The sequence below is a fragment of the Bubalus kerabau genome, chromosome 3, assembly GCF_029407905.1.
Source record: "Bubalus kerabau isolate K-KA32 ecotype Philippines breed swamp buffalo chromosome 3, PCC_UOA_SB_1v2, whole genome shotgun sequence".
Taxonomy (NCBI): domain Eukaryota; kingdom Metazoa; phylum Chordata; class Mammalia; order Artiodactyla; family Bovidae; genus Bubalus; species Bubalus kerabau.
In genome coordinates, this window is record NC_073626.1 from 139,511,776 (window position 1) to 139,532,189 (window position 20,414).

General features: G+C 40.1%; 1 protein-coding gene across 3 annotated transcripts in view; it reads right to left on the reverse strand.

Moving 5' to 3' along the window:
- ANKRD44 (ankyrin repeat domain 44) overlaps window positions 1-20,414 on the reverse strand; it is a 313,852-nt gene that overhangs the window by 51,044 nt on the left and 242,394 nt on the right. The gene's annotated exons all lie outside the window — the stretch shown is intronic.

A 20,414-nucleotide genomic window follows, 5' to 3' on the forward strand; every position in this document is an offset into this window, starting at 1 on the left:
TGATCCTGATAAATGCCCAAACAAGCCAAAGCACATACTGAGATTGCACCTGGTCTTAAAATATTAAAGTAAGCCATCAATTCGTAAATAGTTTATGCAGATTCCTAGCTCTGCCATAAAAGGTATAAGAAGGAAGTTTTATGTCTAAGCAAAAAAATTTTAAATATAGCTTAATTTTAGCATGTACTTGCTGAAACAGCTTTGAAAAAAGTTTCCAAGTTGGTGCTCAGGGAGAGTGCTGGATTGGAAAGATTAACTCAAAACTATTAAAATTAAATATTAATGGTGGATTTTATTAAAATGCCAAAAGAATTGTCAAAGGTTCTGATAATTTCATAAATTATCACACAGCTTGAATCACCACTTGGATCTTTCTTCCTTTTCTGCTTTTCCATTTAGGAAATAGGAAGGCCAAGCGACTCCATCAGTGTGGCTATGCAAGCTTGTGCTATGTTGTTTTCACAGCCATTTTCTCTTTACTCTGCTGAATGCACGGTTCTTTTTATCCTTCTACATGCTGATAATCTGTCTTCATTTTACTTTCCTTCCTCAGTTGCAGAAGTTATACTGTTGTGCTTTCTCTGCTACAGTAATGAGGCCAGGTTATTGCAATCTTCAATGCTCTGTAGGCATTTTACTTTTTACAGGATACAACCCTCAACAAGAGAGACTTAAAATCCTCCTCCATAACTCTGAGATAAACCCCACCTGTAGCGCTGTGTTTATTTCCAGTCCTGTGTTCACTTTTCCTGGCAGGTAGCCTAAAAGCATCCTCAAGAGGATGAGAGAAAGAATTGGAAGTTCAGGTCTTTGTTCTTCTTCCTCTGTCTAGAGTCAGGTTTGGAAGGTTACTCTTCTAAATACCACTGGTCACTCTGATGAGCTTAATTTTCCTTTTAAGTCAAACTTTGAGTGCACCGCAACTATTTAGCCTGTGCTCTGGAGCCTGGGAACCATAACTAGTGAGCCCAAGACGAGTGGCTTCTCTTGTTTCCCATGCTCTGCAACAAGAGACGCCACTGCAATGAGAAGCTCCTGCACCACAGCTAGAGCAGATCCCCCTCTCCGCAACTAGCGAAAAGCCCTCACGGCAATGAAGACCCAGCATAACCAAAAATAAAGAACTAAAATTATTCATTGTTTTCCTTTAAACATTCATCTCCAGCTGGTAAATTATATAGAATTATTATTTTAAGATGACCAAAATGCAATCCTCTACAAATGTGAGTAGACACAAAATAATATGGCATCTAACTGGCTACTCGCATTTAAAATTCAGCCTTATTATTCTTGAAAAATATACACATTGGGCTCAGAGTGGTCACTTGAGTAATTAAATGACTTGTTCATTTTACTAATAACTGAGGACTTCTAAATGTGCACAATAGCCAACAATCCTTGTTTCACCCTCCCATAATAGCCATATAACCAAACACTAATGTTTAAGTTTTATGCCCTTAAGGAACATTCTCAATGCTTATTTAACTTTTATATTTTCCATGTCAACTATGCTTCAAATGTTCTTGCTTTATATATACCTTAGGATAACCAGATGCTCCTCTGAATTCCTACCTTAAGAATTTGACCTTAAAGTGATTTCAACCAAAGAAAGAAAGAAGATTCTGGGGTATGTTTTCTATTTTAACGTACATTCCCTTCTAAACTAATCCAGTGGCCTTTCACTGTAACTTGGCCAGGACACCCCTGCTACTGCTGCTGCTAAGTCACTTCAGTCGTGTCTGACTCTGTGCAACCCCATGGATGGCAGCCCACCAGGCTCCCCCGTCCCTGGGATTCTCCAGGCAAGAACACTGGAGTGGGTTGCCATTTCCTTCTCCAATGCATGAAAGTGAAAAGTGAAAGTGAAGTCGCTCAGTCGTGTCCGACTCTTAGCGACTGCAGACCCCATGGACTGCAGCCTACCGGGCTCCTCCATCCATGGGATTTTCCAGGCAAGAGTACTGGAGTGGAGTGCCATTGCCTTCTCCGAGGACACCCCAGACCACCAATAACAAAGTATTCTACTTCTCCCTTATTACAAATTCACAATATCCATTGTTGCAATTAAAATCTTCCTTCTGATATCGTTAGTTACTTTGGGTCAATTAAATTCAAGCCTCCTTCTGTTGGCAAACCATCAGGTTATTTTTGTTTTGAAAGTTCTTACCTACAGAAAGTTGTATAAATAAACCATGGTTATTCCTAGTTGTGCTTGGGCTCTGAGAGCACGGCATGCTCAGAAGCAGACCTGAGCTCCTGGCATGAGCACGTCTACGTCTACATGTGAAATTACTCATATGCTGCTCTTTCTTATCTGTGAAATGCTGATGACTCACAAACAATAGGGCCCAAACTTCTAAAAATGGTAAGCTTCTACTGAATCCAGCTAGGAGGAGGTACCAGTCTGGTTAAATTAGAATGTGTGTTCAGTCAGCTGCTCTCTACATGCGCCTTCTGAATTATTTAATAGTAAACTTGTTGAAGAGATGCCTTCATCTCTTCCCAGTACTAGTGTGGACCCCCAGCTATAGCTCACCAATATATAAAGATCTATTTTAACTGTCTGTGGTCACTGAGAATACTATTCTATAGGCTAGAGGTTCTCAACCTATAAGACTGTAACCGCCAATGGACATCTGGCAATGTCTGGAGACATTTCTGATTGTTGAAAATTCAAAGGGGTATTGATTTCTACTGGCATCTGGTGGGGAGAAGCCAGGGATGTACAGGGCATTCTATAATGCACAGGCTAGTACCCCTCCCCCAGAACAAAGAGTAACCCCATTTAATATGTCAAGAATGCCAATGTTGAGAAATCGCACTTCAAGGGAATGAAATAAAAGTAGGTAAAAGAAAAGTATCCTCGCTGAATCTTTGGAAAGGGTTACCATCCAAGAGGCCTTCCCAGGTAGTGCCAGTGGTAAAGAACCCACCTGCCAATGCAGGAGACATGGGTTCGATCCCTGGGCTGGGAAGATCCCCTGGAGAAGGGCGGGGCAACCCACTCCAGTATTCCTGCTGGGAGAATACCATGGACAGAAGAGCCTGGCGGGTACAGTCCAAAGGGTCACAAAGAGTCGGATACGACGGAATCGACTTAGCACGCATGCACACACCATCCAAGAACTATACAGATATGACTTAGAACTTCATAAGAGGACAAGTTACTAAATAGAAGCCCTATGATGAGAGTGCCCAATATACTCTCATAAAGGAGTTTGGTAAACATGAACCCATTAGTATATAGACCAAGTTTCAGAGAAAGTGTAATCATTAACATGAAAGTCTTCACAACTAGGGAGAAACCCATCCTTCACATTCAACTTGACTGCATAGAAAATGTATGAGTTGAATGAAGAATAAAATAGAAAACAGGCCAACCAAACCATCTGAAAGACTTTCAGGTATAGCCTTTTAAAAATCCATCTTAAATCTTTTCTTGTTTGGGGAAGTGTTGGACTTGGAGGATGCAGCCCAAATAAATATCTTCAGTTGTGACACACGAGAAAACCTCCAGCTATTTTCAGAGTTTAATCATGTTACCCGCATTACAGATGCAGGCTGTTTGGCAGATGCTCAGAGGAGAGAGTCTTATCAGTCCTCAGCATCTAATTACTTATCTTAGAGAAAATTAGGCAAGATTCCAAGCCTACAGAAGACTCATGTTCTGTCGGGAGTTATTAATTACAAGCAGACTTAAGAAGCATTAATTTGTTTTGCTAATCGTGCCAGAGAGTGTATGGCTCTGCCAAATAGCACGGGAAATAGGGACTGGGGAGAAGGTGAGCTGCTCGGCTCAGCTGGTAAAGGGGGAATTAAAACCAGATGGACCCAATTTGTCTTCTTGAGCCAAGTTCCAAATAAAATATTCCTTTTGCTGAAGTTTAAATTAAACTTATGCCTGACTGCCCCACTCCAGAGTAAATCAACTCCTTCTTTTAAGTCAATTTTTTCCTCTTCTTCTTATTTTAATGATTTCTTGTTTTATTGTTATTGTTATCTTAAAGACCATGAGATAGTTAAAAGATCACAAACACACATCCCAACACACATCTGCATACACATAGGGAAAAAAAAAGATTGGAAGAAACCCGAACAAAATTTAAACAGGGGTTATTTCTGTACGGGATGGTGGGATTACAATTTTCTTTTTATATTTCTATGATGTTTCCAAAATTTCTACAATTAAGCACATATTGGTTTTACAATCAGAAAACAACCTGGAATAGGGTAATTATACTCTTTTGTCCTTCTGTTCCATTTCCTAACTATAATCACTGCTATCCTTTAAATATTAACATGAGTACTTACGCCAAAAAAGGGTAAATAACCATAGATACTAGATCAAGTCAGATCAAAACCTCACCCAATATCACCTACTTACAGAGTTGGCTATATAACATGTTGCTAGTGGGTAACATGCTAACATGTTATTCAAGAACTACTTTACCAAAGGACTTCTCAAATTCTCTCTTCTACAGTACATATACTCATATTCTGGCAATGGAAAGTTAGAAGGATGAAAGAGAACAGAAAAGAGTCACAACCAGCCAGTTATGAGACATGTTGAAGGTATAAGGCTCAAACCTAGAAAAGGGTCTGAAGTATAATTATGCTCTCGCTTAGTGTCCAAAGTTGTATGCAACGTATACATTCAATGAAACACTTTGCCAGAGTTGATATAAGATACCTGATGTTGACTTAAGTGAAGCACCAAAAAGCCCTACAATATATAGCACAGATTCACCTAAATTTCATGGTCATCAAAAATTCAAAGTATTTGTTTTGCTATCAAGCCTAAGAAATCCCAAATGACTGAATTTATGCATCTCAAGGCAAGAATTGACAATTAAAAAAAAAAAAAGCACCATTTACTTAAGGTTCAAATGCAGAGTCACATTTAACATTAATAGGTATTACCACTGAAAAGAAATGCATCCTCCTAAAGTCTAGATTCTTAAGCAAAAGATAATGAAATTCCTGTATAAGTACAAACGGAAGAAAAAAAATCCCTGTGCCTACCACTCAGTTAATAAGGCTATTTTGATCTAGGTCAATAAGAGAGCAATAAATTATACCCACAATGATCCTGGAAGCAGGTACGTGATCTTGTCCACTAGCTATTTCTACTTTCATGACATTAACAATGGGGAATTCTTGTTTGATTCATAATAGTTTCCTCATGAGTACAGGACCATATGGATATTCCCATAGCTTTTTAAAAAATAACAGTCCTAGTAACTCTGTGGTTAAAACATCACTTACAGGATGCCTTCTGTATACATAGTATGGTGACGGATGTTTTGAGGCCACAGAATATGGAAAAGATATGGGTCCAGGTGACATCCCCTGAGGTAAACATGAAAAAATTGGACCAATACCTTGAACCAGAACTCCCTCATCAACTCAGTGACCTTATGCTGGCCCTTATCTGCTTAAGTCTTCCCAAAAGAGCAAAATTCATGTCCTATTTCTCATTCTCCCAAGCTTTTGCTGTCTCAAAGATAAGATGCCAGCAGGTAGTAATATATTCCCTTTTAGGACATTAATTTTTGGCTTAACTGAAATTTAATATCTGGACTCAGAAGAATCACTTCAGTAGCAAGAATTCTACATAACCAGCAAAAAGATCAACCACGAAACACAATATAACTAATGATTCAAAAGTCCTTCTCATGCTCCCTTGCAAATATTCTTTCCACAAGTAACCACTATCCTGACCTCTAACAACATAGATTGTTGTCATTTAGTTGCTAAGTAGTGTCTAACTCTTTTGTGACCCCATGGACAGTAGCCTGCAAGGCTCCTCTGTCTATGGGATTTCCCAAGCAAGAATAGTGGAATGGGGTGCCATTTCCTAAAATCAAATCATTTTCCTAAAACAGAACTACCCTATGATCTGGCCCAGGTGGCGCTAGTGGTAAAGAACCTGCCTGACAATGCAGGAGATGTAAGAGACTCAGGTTTGATCCCTGGGTGGGGAAGATCCCCTGGTGGAGGGCATGGCAATTCACTCCAGTATTCTTGCCTGGAGAATCCCATGGACACAGGAGCCTGGCGGTCTAAAGTCAACGGGGTCTTTAGCAAAGAGTTGGATACGACTGAAGTGACTTAGCATGCACACACACACACACTAGACAAAAAATCACAATATCAGAGATGAAGAATTCCTTCTACAGATTCCTCTTCAGACTAAATACAACCATGGAAGAAATAATCAGTGAACTTGAAGAGAGGTCAATAGGAATGATCCAAACATTCAAAACAGTGGGAAAAGAGAGAGAGAGGAAGGAAAAAGTAACAATCAATAGCTATCAAACAGTCTAACATATGTGTAATTGGAGTTTCAGAAGATGAAACTAGGGGTTGAGATAAGACAAAGAATCCTATAGAAACCACATATTTTCAACCAAAAAGCTCTTTCATTTATTGCCTGCATTTTTGGCAATTCACATCACAATGTATGCTGAGTCCATTGGGATGGAACTGGGTTCATTTTATAGTAAGCAGTAGCTGGAATAGTGTATGTTCTCAATAAACATTCAGTGAATTAAAAATGAAACCACCAGGTGATGCCGCTGTAGGTGATATCCCAATTTTTCATTCAATAGTAAAGAATGTTTTCTTTTAAAGCACTATCTGGAAAAATGTCTTGGGACTATAGTTATGCATATACTAATAATTTCCTACTCCTTCATCTCCAAAGTCACCAAATATTTAAATCAGTGTGGCCTAAAGTTAACAGAGAAAAGCACCAGAGTTGAACTGGGAGATTCAGAGGTGTTCTCTCTACATTCAGACTGTGAATCTTTTGGATTTTTTTCCAACATTGTTTATTGCCTTGTGTTCTGCAAATTAAAGCCACTACAGAGAAGGGATATTACACAAGATGAAAAGAAAAAATAAATGATGTTAATGAAAATTAAAGTAGCCTAGATTTGTCAGTTCACTTAATTTTTCATCTCCCAGTGCATTATTTTGTGTATTAGTCACTCATTCATGTTTGAATTTATGCGACCCCATGGACTGTAGCCCACCTACTGTAGACTGTAGCTCCTATCTCCATGGGATACTGGAGTGGATTGCCATGCCCTCTTCCAGGGGATCGTCCCAAACCAGGGATTGAACCCAGGTCTCCTGCATTGCAGGTGGACTCTACCATCTGAGCTACAAGGGAAGCATTATCAGTTCATTGATAAAACATGAATGCATGAATGCTATCCACAAAGGTTTTGATAATTAGAGAGTCTTTATATAACTCTGTGACATAATGACCACTGTAAGCTGGCATCTAAAACAAAAAGGGAGCAGGTCTCCTGGATTTCATACTATCTAAAATGTATTCATGGGGTGGGAGGTGGGAGAGAGGGCCAAGAGGGAGGGGACCTATGGCTGATTCATGTTGATATATGGCAGAAACCAACACAATATTCTAAAACAACTATACTTCAATTAAAAATAAATAAATTTTTAAAAATGTATTCAGTGCCCTATCCATTATCCACCTGTCAACAAAAGTACTCATCTGAGAACTAATTCAGTTGAAGTTCTGCACTGTAAAACATTTGATTGCATTAAGTGACAGACACATTGAAATGATGACAAGTAGTCAACCCTGTAACATATTCAGGGTCAAGGGTGTTACATTTGATCAACTCCACTTGTTGAGCATACCCAGTTCTTTGCGTGTTACCAGACAAGGCAGTAACATTGCCCTCATGTTTCCATGGTGACTTCTGAGAGCAATTCTTAAGTTTAAGAGTTACTGCTTTTAATCAACTATAGTTTTCATCTAGATTATATTTTCAATTTACCCTGAATTATATTATCATTGTGTTAATTTACTTTTTGCCTCAGCACAAGGTGAAATTTATTTGCCTAAGGCAAGGAGGGTTTTATTTGAGCGGTAGGGGTAGGCTGGAAAGGGATGTAAAATCTGAGGGACATGGTAATATGATTAAAAATTGCAGAAAAAGAGAACAATACCAGATTTGAATACCAAAAAAATTTGCTAATAATAATAATAATAATAGTCTATGTAACAGTGTAAGTACCCTGCTTCAGAAAGCCATTTTGCTTACCTGGTCTTAGTCTCCCCCCAAAAGCTGTGTTACCATCTCTTCAGACACCATTTTTAATGTTAAATTACAGTGTAAGTTACCCAGAATAAGCATCAATTCACATCTTAGTGATTCTAGTCCAGTCATTAAAATACACAGTTTCAAAGAAAATTTCTACTGATTCAACTAAATCTTAGTGGGATTCTGAAATCTTAGCTAAACACTATAGCCTACTTCTGACTAATGAACATTAAAAGATTTGACACAGATTTAAGTAAGTGGGTAAAGAAAGCTGTTATTATTTTAAGCAAAATTAAAACAGATGGGAGAGACTGACACACATATATTCAGATATGTGCCTGCCTCACATTTAATCTTTTATGAATGGCTGATCCCAGATGGTATGGGATTCAGAAGCACAGTCTGATATACAGCATCCATTTTCCTATTATTCCAATGTATGATATCAGTTATAACTTTTTTATTTGGTGGATAATGCAAATATCATCAAAAGGAAAGAAACCATCATGAAAACTTCTGATATTCTGAAAACAACGTGTTGGTCGATTGGTCTAACCAAGTCCAAACATCCAGCCACATTCTCCATCATTCAACTCATTTCAGGTTTGGTACTACTATTCCACATTCACACAAATGGGGGTTGGGTGGGTCATAAGACAAGGAATCTAGAAATTATGTTGACAAGTATCGGTCAATCTCTCATTAACCACTGAACCTATAAATGGGGTACACCCTCCCCTGAGCTCTCAGAGCATGGCACCTGTACCTCATCTGGAAGATCACATTTTATGTGGATAATGATAAAAACAAGAGACATACAAAATTCTAACAGACCAACAACACAGCTGAGTTTGAACTGCACAGGGTCTAGTAACACGTGGATTTTTTTTTTCACTAAACACACACTACAAAACTACACGATCTGCAGCATTGGTCGGATCCTCAAATTTGGGGAGAAAAGGCTATGAAGTTGTCATGTGTGCTGTGTTCAGTCTTGTCTGACTCTTTGCAATTCCATGGACTGTAGCCCGCCAGGCTCCCCTTTCCATGGAATTCTCCAGACAAGAATACTGGAGTGGGTTGTCATTTCCTTCTCCAGGGGATCCCAACCCAGGGATCGAACCCCTGTCTCCAGCATTGCAGGCGGATTCTTTACCCATTGAGCCACCAGGGATGCTCTCAGGCTATACAGAATGTCTTCCCAGTGATCAAGTGAAAGTTATTGTTTACTATTGACAAAACTACTTCTCCAAGTGCAGAATGGCCTGCAGAATTTAAATCCAGTGATGCTATCATTTAGATTATAGGGATCTGCTCATAAGAGAAAATAAATCTTAGTTATCACTGAGCGATATGGTTTTTCTCAATACTCCTTTCAGCTGTTACAAATGAACGGGCCCCTGCTCGTCTTTGGAATCTCAGAAGGGCTCTTTGTTGTTGGTTGAATATTGTCACCCCATGACCCTGGAGGCACAGGTGTGTATGTGAACTGCTGGTCTGATTTTAAAATGCTCAGGCCTCTACATTTTCTGTTATTGAATGAGGATCAAAAAGGGACGAGATTGTCAGAGTGACCTGGTACAGACTTCACAAGTGAGGAGTCCTTGGCAGCTGCCAAGGATAAAATGTCTTTGGAGAAACAGTCTTGCTGGGAAGTTGCTCCCCCTCACCCCTGCTCAGTCCACCCCCAGCTGGGAAGGGTCATCCCTGGCAGCTGTTATCATAAGGAGAGGGAGGCCGAGCTGACAGCAGCTGTTACAAAGATAATGAGCAGAGATTCCAGGAAGAGGGCTAGGCCCAAGTTAGAGTGGTTCATGAAAATACATGAAGTCCAGGGGTTGGTGTTGTGGATGGCCAATAGGGATACTTCAGAACTATAGCTGGGGTGGCTTTACTCCTCACAGGGTAGGAAATACTGTAAGCTGGCTCTGCTCTCCTGACAAAAAAGAAAATACAGACTGCTGGTCAAGACAAGGCTTTCCAGGGAAACGGATGATGCATTCATAACCATTATGGGTATCGTCTGAGGTCCTCCTGCTTCCCTTTGACGAAGCCAGAAGACTGCTCATCTCAGGGATACTTTTGTTTGGACATCACTGTCTTGGTGGATGTGAATTCAGATGCTCTGAGACAGCTTTGTCTTTTAAAGTCTGGAGCTTGCCAGTTCTCCAGACAGAAGAGCATATGGTTAAGAGCTTGGAATTTAGAGTCAGATAAACATGGATTTGAGTGCTTCTATATCACACCAGCTGTAAAACCCAGGGCATGTTACTCCCTTTCCTTGTACTTTACAATACTCACTTGTGAAATATGATTAAAAGCAGGAGTTATCTCACGGAGCTGTTGTGACAATTAAATGAGATGACACAGATACAGGGCCCAGCCCAATATTCTTAGGATAAACATTCATTATTACGGCTTTACTAATAGGCATGGTTCTTACACTTGTCCCCCAGGAGAAAAGGCTCTGAAAGAGAATTAGAGTTTTGTTTTGTGTGAGGGACTGATTCTTTTAAGGACTGAGAGTCTGCTGACATATGTTGATCAAAGTTCCATGAAATTTGGTGCCATAAAATTCAGAACCCATGTAGATTCCAGAAGGACCTCTGGATGGAGGTGTCTAGAAGGTCACCTGACAGATGAGTCTGGACTTTGGAGAGGATTGAGGTTAGAGATACAAAATTGCACGTTTCCTCCAGGGAAACGAGTGTGCAACTGAGTAGGCTGAGCTGTGCAATGCATCCATGCTTACTGTGTTCTGAATAGGGTGTTGTAAGCGCTGGTGTAGTTTAAATGTTGAAAAATGTAGCATTCATGGTGGTCATGGTTAAAGCGGGTTCTTAGATTACACACAGATAACTGAAAAGGAAAGGGAAAGGAAAAGGAAAGTCGCTCAGTCGTGTCCAACTCTTTGCAACCCCATGGACTGTAGCCTACCAGGCTTCTCAGTCCATGGGGTTTTCCAGGCAAGAGTACTGGAGTGGGTTGCCATTGCCTTCTCCAGGGGATCCTCCCGACCCAAGGATCGATCCCAAGTCTCCTGCATTGTAGGCAGACGCTTTACCCTCTGAGCCACCAGGGAAGCCCACAGATAACTGAACTAGGGCTGGCTTATCATGTGGGTTGTTCTAACACTTCTTGCCAGCTTCTCTCCACTGCTACTTATGTTTGGGGAATGCAAATTGATATTAATATCAGAAATGTAAAATAATCAAAAGCTAAATTTTCTGCAGAAAAAAAATGCTATCTTTTTTCTTCTGATAAGGTCAACCAAAATTACAATGCTAGTAAAAGGGGAAATCTTTATTTGGTCTGGTTCTAGGTGCTGTACACTGTGCCAGTCTGCTGAACTACAGAAAAGTCAAGTGGCAATGTCTTTGTCATATTTTCATTCATTTCAACATAGTTTAGGGGATTTGCCTTGAGATGTTTTCTTTGACTTGTGGATTATTTAGAAGCCTGTTGTTTACTTTTCAAGTATTGGAGATTTTCCTGGTATCTGTTACTGATTTTTAGTTTTACTTCATTGTGGCAGGAGAACACACTCTATATGTTTCCAATTCTTTCTCTTTTACTGAGGTTTGTTTTATGGTTCAGGATATCACGGGCACTTGAAAAAAGAGTATGCATTTTGTTGTCAGGTAGAATGGCCTATAAATGTTGATTAGATCACGTTGGCTGATGATATTACTGAGCTTTTCCATATGCTTGATTTTCTATCTAGTTCTTTCAATTGTTAAGAGAGAGGAGCTAAAGTCTCCAATTATAATTGTGGATTTCTATATATCTTTTCATTTCTATAAGTTTTTGCTTCACATAGTAATGTCTGTTGTTTAGTGTATATACATTTAGGGCACTTCCCTTGCAGGAGTTCCACTCTTTATTGAGCTGCTTATCCTGATATCCTTTTCCTTGGACTCCCGTAGCAGCTGAACTGCCTTCCTACCCTTCTCAGGCATGCCTAATGGGTCTGTAACTGCATAGGAGGAAAACAAGGAAGAGGGGGAGGAAGAAGGAGGATCAGTATAGCTTTATAGATTTTGAAGAAAAAAAATAATAAAGGAGAGGTTGGAATAAAAATTTGGAGTTGGTTTTGGGAAGCAATCAAATCTAAAGAAAAGGTCAAGCCACAGAAAAATACAATTTCATTTTCTCTCTCACCTGTGGATTCTATGAAATACCTTCCTAACAGGATAGTCACCACAAAATTTACAAACTAGCATTTAAGTTTCATCACTAAGTCAAGCTCGATCCTTTACAACTGCAATTAATTTGTTCAACAATTTGGTACCTGATACTTGGTACTTGGCATTACTAGAATCTATGTCTTATAAAATTTGTATTTAAATTCACATATACTTAAAGGGTAATAGTTTCTTTTTCTTTGGATTTCAGTGGCAATCTTTCCTAAAACAATGACTCTTAAGCATGTGACTTTGTGTTGAACCAGTGAGTCATGAGGTATAATCAAACAATAACTTTTTTCTCCCTTTCCTATACCTGGTATAATCTTTATGAGGTTACTTCTTTTCCTGCCACCTCAGATAAAATCTCCAACAAATAACAAAAAGTTCTCTGGGCCCTTTAGTCTCAAACATAACTTCAGGTCAGCAAACTAAAATGTCTGTTCCCATGTATAGTTATAAACACTGGAGGCTGTTTCATGCAAAGCTTCTTTCCGCCTCCCCTAGTGGGGAAGGGACAAGACCGACTTCTCTCTTACCCAGACTATGGCTTCTCTTCCTTCATCCCCCTCTTGGCCGCTTCTGCGTCCCCCAGGACTGAAGAGAAGAGGGAAAAGCAGAACATGGAGGGGACAGGGACAATGGTCTTACTGACGGCACCCTTCTGGCAGTGATCCTCTGACTGGGTCAGATCTTTAAAACTGTCTCCTGGATGCTTACTCAGGTTCTCCAACAATTTCCCAACTTCCCTGGGTGAGAGCCCCTCTTTGCTGGTAGCTCACATTTTCCTCTCTGTCCAGGTACCCTGCATCTCCCCACACTTACAGGCAGCCCTCTTTAGTAGCATCCAGCGGAACTCCAGGCCAGCTCTGGCCCCTGGCTCATATTTGGACATTGGGAAACATACTCTCTTGACCTGTCACTGGTGGGGGTAGAGTATTTCTCAATCACAGGCCTCTTTATTTAACTTCCCAGCAAGCAAGCTTAAACCAGAGTCATTCAGTCCTCTTTAGATTCATCACATGCCAGCCCACTCAGCCCCTTACACTGTGTGGGATACATATCAGATATCCAAGCAATCTCCGTGAAACTTCTTTGGCTGGGCTTGGGATCAGGAAAAAGGATCCTTTCTCTCATGCTGTAGGGGCAGGGGAGTAGTGGGGAGATCTGAAGCAGAATTATCTGCTCTCAGACCTCCAACCTCTTCAAGGGACCAGGGGGCCATGGGGTACAAAACTACTATCTGACTTTGAAATGTGGGGGCAATGGTTCCACTGTTCTGAGTTCTTAACTGAAGGTGGAATTTGAAATTGTTCATATTAATACATCTTATGGAATGGTTCTTTCATCGGTTGCCAAATTCATTCATGGTAAAGCCAAAAATTTTTCTGTTTTTGCTCTATTACATAGAAATAAGTGGAACATTCTGTCACAATTACTGCCTATTTCAATGTTCTGAACATGGACTCATATCCAAATTCTGATTCAAAATTTGTGGCTTATATTTTTATTCATAGCAGTAAGGAGGCTGCCAACAGCATCAAGATATCTGTGCCCACCCTTCTGCTCCCTCCCTTAAAAAGAGTTCCCTATACGATTTTATGTTCCTCTTCAACTGAATTAACTAGAAGGAAACACAAGACTAGCATTGTTGAGTTTTCACTGCCCATTGGAAGTCTGCCTGCTGGAAGGTCATGTATACCCTCAGGTCCATCTCTTAGCAGTACTTCTGGGGACAGAAAAAAGCCATCACAGACTCGATTGGGGCTGGGGTTCAAGTTCACTGGGTTTTCATCATGTCCTCAGTTGACTGTTAAGCATCTCTCCTTTTTTTTTATTTAACCCCTCTTCTCTCTCCTGTTTTCTTAGTCTTGAAAAGCTTAATTAGACACTGCCAGTGTAAGCACATCTTATACAGAGCCAAGTGCTAACAGTTTACTGAAACCCTTTGATAAATACAAGACACACTTAAAAGCAGCAAAATTTTAGTGCTTTGTTGCCCAAGATACAATTACCTCCAGAGAATCCCAGAAACTCCTAGAATATACATGCTGGGGCATCCTTTGCCCCTATATACTCTTAAAGTTGAAGTTCAAATTAGCTCACAACAGTGAAAGAGGGAGAAGGTCCCAAGCCAAATCCCAAGTAGAATCTTGGACTGAATTTAGTCCGAAGCCTGGCATTTTCAAACAATCTCTCTAAATGTTTGTAGATAATTGATGTAATTATATTGGTACATATATTTTTCCATCTCAATAACAAAGCCACAAAAGTCTTTGTTTCACAGACAAATCTTCAATGTTACAAAAGAAAAATAGGATGCCCATATAAACTCACAAATTCCAAATAGGGGCATGACTCTGATTTTTCTCTCCAGAGTCGGTAAGAACACATTCCAGATAAAGAAAAAGGGAGGCACAGAGCTCTCCTTTGCCAACTCCCTTCCTCCACTCAAACATGAGTTTTATTCAGACACAAGATGCTTTCATAGCCAAGTCTCCATACCGCTTTGATATTTTGATCCCAATTGAATATGACTGATCACAGCTCTCAGCATACATTTGTGGGCAGACTTTTGCTTGCACACACAGTACATATATCTTTGATCAGGACCAGCTGAAAACACTGGCCTAAGTAGGCAGACTTGGCAGAACACTGAACCTTGGCTATTCTATTAAGGCTAAGGGGTTCACCCTACTTTCCAGAGGTATTTTGCTCATGGAATGAATTCAATATAACTTTCTATAAGGAAAATAGAATGAAAACAACTAAAATAATTTCTGCTCCTTTTTGATTATAGCAAAATAGACTGAACACAAAGTATGGTTGACAAACTCAAGCTTATGATCATACCAGGAACCATAACCCATGAATGCCAAGTAAACACAAAGTTAAGTGTCAGAGTCAAATAAAACATGCATCAAATTTAATGATATGAATTTAATGATATGCATAATCACAGAAATTGCTCTCTGGGAAGAGAGGCAAAAGAGAAATTTTACCAACCTCACAAATCAGCTACTCTGATGGCCACACATCCTTTTTAATCCTACTCCATCCCCAAAGGGCAAAGGCCCTACTAGGCCCAGGGACCTACTAGGACCTACTAGGCCCTACTAGGCCCAGGGACCACAAATACTCATTTGCTCTCTCCACTCCTTCTACAGGCCACAAACATAGGCTAGGAAGTGTGACCGAAAGAAGGGTCTCCCTGGAACTCCCTGGTGATCCAATGGTTACGACTCCACACTTCCACTGAAGGGAGCACAGGTTTGATCCCTCATTGGGGAGCTAAGATCCTGCGAGTCTTCTGGCATGCCCATGCGGAAAAAAAAAATCCCAAACAAATGAAAAGAAAGATCTCCCTGCATAATTCTTGCTCAGAGGCTCAAAGAAGCCATTAAGAGCTTCCAGAAACATGTCTTTCCTTGTCATAATTCTAGCATCTAACACAGTGGATTCAACTTGTAAAACAGATAATCTCCCTGGTGCTTGTGTCATGAGACACGGGAGAAGACTGGCATGGTGGTGGTGAGTCTTAGAAATGTTCCTCCTAGTGAATGCTAGTTAAGTGGTTTGCTTTCCTAACATCTAGAACCCAAAGAAATGGTCGCTTTAAGGAATATGAAGGCATCTTGCTAGTGAGAAAGTTAAAGTTAGAAAAGATGTCCTTTAAAAAGTCCATTTATTGTTCAAAAACAGGCCTTACTTTCATCACAAGGAAAAACACATTTTCCTTCTTTCTTATCTATATGAGATGATGGATGTTAACTAAGTTTATCATGGTATTCGTTTCACTACATATGTAAGTCAAGCCACTATGCTGTATGCACTAAAATATACAGTGCTGCAGGTCAAGTATGTATACAATTGCCAAGAATCATTATCACTTTGCAAATCACACAGTGTTGATCAAATGAAGAGGATAATTTCATTATCATATACAACTTGTGAAACTTTCTGTAGACAGAAAATCTTTTCACTGGATAACAGAAATAATGGCCCTGAAATGACTTTCTGAAAAATGAAAATAACATGCAATATATTATTTACATAGAAACGAGGTGTTATAGGATAATCATTCTCTGAGTTACTACACAATGAGATTAAAGATGAACTCATCAAAGTACTTTTCAGTTCAGTTCAGTTGCTCAGTCATGTCCAACTCTTTGCAACCCCATGGACCACAGCACTCCAGGCCTCCCTGTCCATCAACAACTCCGGTAGCCTATTCAAACTCATGTCCATTGAGTCGGTGATGCCATCCAACCATCTCATCCTCTGTCGTCCCCTTATCCTCCTGCCCTCAATCTTTCCCAGCATCAGGGTCTTTTCCAATGAGTCAACTCTTCACATGAGGTGGCCAAAGTATTGGAGTTTCAGCCTCAACATCAGTCTTTCCAATGAGCACTCAGGACTGATCTCCTTTAGGATGGAATGGTTGGACCTCCTTGCAGTCAAAGGGACTCTCAAGAGTCTTCTCCAACAAACACCACAGTTCAAAAGCATAAATTCTTTGGCGCTCAGCTTTCTTTATAGTCCATCTCTCACATCCATACATGACCACAGGAAAAACCATAGCCTTGACTAGATGGACCTTTGTTGGCAAAGTAATGTCTCTGCTTTTGAATATGCTGTCTTGGTTGGTCATAACTTTTCTTCCAAGGAGTAAGCGTCTTTTAATTTCATGGCTGCAATCACAATCTGCAGTGATTTTGGAGCCCCCCAAAATAAAGTCAGTCACTGTTTCCACTGTTTCCCCACCTATTTGCCATGAAGTGATGGGACTGGATGCCTTGATCTTAGCTTTCTGAATGTTGAGCTTTAAGCCAAGTTTTTCACTCTCCTCTTTCACTTTCATCAAGAGTTTCTTTAGTTCTTCTTCACTTTCTGTCATAAGGGTGGTGTCATCTGCATATCTGAGGTTATTGATATTTCTCCCAGTAATCTTGATTCCAGCTTGTGCTTTATCCAGTCCAGAATTTCTCATGATGTACTCTGCATATAAGTTAAATAAGCAGGGTGACAATATACAGCCTTGACATACTCGTTTTCCTATTTGGAACAAGTCTGTTGTTCCATGTCCAGTTCTAACTGTTGCTTCCTGACCTGCATACAGATTTCTCAAGAGGCAGGTCAGGTGGTCTGGTATTCTCATCTCTTTGAGAATTTTCCACAGTTTGTTGTGATCCACACAGTCAAAGGCTTTGGCATAGTCAATAAAGCAGAAATAGATGCTTTTTTTCGAACACTCTTACTTTTTTGATGATCCAGTGGATATTGGCAATTTGATCTCTGGTTCCTCTGCCTTTTCTAAAAACAGCTTGAACATTTGGAAGTTCACGGTTCACGTATTGCTGAAGCCTGACTTAGAGAATTTTGAGCATTACTTTACCAGTGTGTGAGATGAGTGCAACTGTGCAGTAATTTGAGCATTCTTTAGCAATGCCTTTCTTTGGGACTGGAATGAAAACTTACCTTTTTCAGTCCTGTGGCCACTGCTGAGTTTTCCAAATTTTCTGGCATACTGAGTGCAGCACTTTCGCAGCATCATCTTTCAGGATTTGAAATAACTCAACTGGAATTCCATCACTTCCACTTGCTTTGTTTGTAGTGATGCTTCCTAAGGCCCACTTGACTTCACATCCCAGGATGTCTGGTTCTAGGTGAGTGATCACACCATCGTGATAATCTGGGTCGTGAAGATCGTTTTCTGTACAGTTCTGTGTATTCCTGCCACCTCTTTTTAATATCTTCTGCTTCTGTTAAGTCCATACCATCTCTGTCCTTTATTGAGCCCATCTTTGCATGAAATGTTACCTTGGTATCTCTAATTTTCTTTTTCTAGTCTTTTCCATTCCACTGTTTTCCTCTATTTCTTTGCACTGATCACTGAGGAAGGCTTTCTTATCTCTCCTTGTTATTCTTTGGAACTCTGCATTAAATGGGTATATCTTTCCTCTTCTCCTTTGCTTTTTGCTTCGCTTCTTTTCACAGCTATTTGTAAGACCTCCTCAGACAGCCATTTTGCTTTCTTGCATTTCTTTTTCTTGGGGAAGGTCTTGATCCCTGTCTCCTGTACAATGTCACGAACCTCTGTGCATAGTTCTTTAAAATAGCACAAAGTACTTTAAAATAGCACAAACTATCAAGATTATAATAACAAACTCTGAAATAAAAGTTCATATGTCCAACGATGACAGATGGTTTTCATAGAGAAAACCAATGAAAGACAGCTATGTGTTAAGCACACTTTGGAATGAAGGTTCATATGAATAGTTACAGTAGTAAACCTTTATTCTGCCACTGATTAACACACACACACACACACACACACACACACACTTTGTGAGGAGCCTTTCTTTTGTGGGATCTAAAAGATCCTATTTGCTGACAGGTCTAAATCAACTTCTACAACTGGTATTAGAAGGAAGAAGTGACTGCCTTAAGTCCTACAAAGATTTTGTCCTATGTCAAAAAGCCTTGGGTGGTGGTAGAGCTTTGACCAACAAAGTGGTAAAAAAAAAAAGAAAAAATTTTAAATCAAGGTTCCTGATCATGGCCCCACTTTCTCCACTGACCAGAGCTATGACTTTGGACAACCCAGTAAATCCCCCTGTGATTTGGTTTGCTCACCTGTAAGATAAGAGATTGCCCCTTGGCCACTTAAGATTCTACTCTAAATTCAATTTAATTTAGAAATTAATCAAAATCACTGGCTTCCTACATCTTCCTATGGAACTGGGTGGTTTTAAAATATGTCCACAAATTCTCTGATACTCGTCCCTATGGAAGGTGGAGTCAATGCTTCACCTTTCTGGATTTTGTGACTGCAGCAATGAGCAGATGCAACAAAACACGAACTTCAGGGCTAAACCATTAAAAGTAATACGGTCTCTTCCTTTCACTTGCTACAACTCTTGCTCACACTCTCTCCTAGGGCAGACGCCTTGGGCAACGTGAGCACCATACAAAACAACCACTTATTCTGGAAACACCATGCTAGAGAAAACCACATAGAGAGAGAGAAAGGCCAAGGAACGTCAACAATGTGAACCTTCCTACCCAGGTGACTGACAAGTGAGAAAAGAAGCCTTTGAAATTATGCCAGCCCCAGACACCGTCTGTAACCTCACAGGATATTAACTAGAACTGCTCAGCTAAGTCACCCGTGAATTCCTGACCAGAAACAGAGATAATAAGTGATAAATGTTGTTTTAAGTCACTAACTTTTTAGGGTGATTTGTTATGCAGACACAGTAACTGGAAAAGGAATAATGATAGAATTACACTGGAGAGAGAAAACATGCCACCTCCAAAGTCAAGCAAGGAAATCTTTAGCATCTACAAGAACCTCAGAAAAAGAAGACTTGGAAGTCTGCAGGAATGACGAAGACAGGTAAAATTCACCAATAAACAATACAAAAGTCAACAGTAGAATAATCACCTCTTCATTTTCAAACTGGGTGGTCTTCATGAACAGTTTCCCACAATCACAGTTAACAGAAATGTAGTAAGAATGACCCTAAGTGGAACCATCTGAAACCAGCAGCAAGGCCAAAGGTAAAGCACCTTGCTGTGGCATCTTTGAGTCATTTCCATGTAGGAGCTCACACTATTGCTCTCAGGCTTTCTGCCTTATGCCTTTCTCAATAAACTGCACAGTTGATAAGGGGCAAGTATTTCCCCAAACATATTTCAAATAACTCTGAAAAGTAGAACTTCTCCTTCAAAAGAACAAGGAAAAGAGATGGAGTCCAGTAAGGAAGGTGACACCGATCACTGGATCAGAAAGTGAGCCTGGGATACCCCATGTATCCTGGTGAGGCTGAACCAAGGGTGATGATCAGAAGATGCCAAATGGTAGCCTGCAGGCAGGATTCAGCCACAAACCCATATTTTTTTCTTTCTAGCCCACCCAGTGTTTTCAAAACAGGAAATTCCACATAAAAAGCCTAGATTGGTAGTTTCTCCTGAAACATGGGAATTCTAGCAAACCTGGGTTTGCAGTACCACCTGGTTTCCATCAGCTACTGCTGACTAGCTGTTTCTCCCCTTAAACAGAGCTTGCCCTCTCTATTTGCCACAGTTCCCACCACCCCCTATTATTCCATACGTGGGTTCACTTCACTTGTTTATTTTATATTTT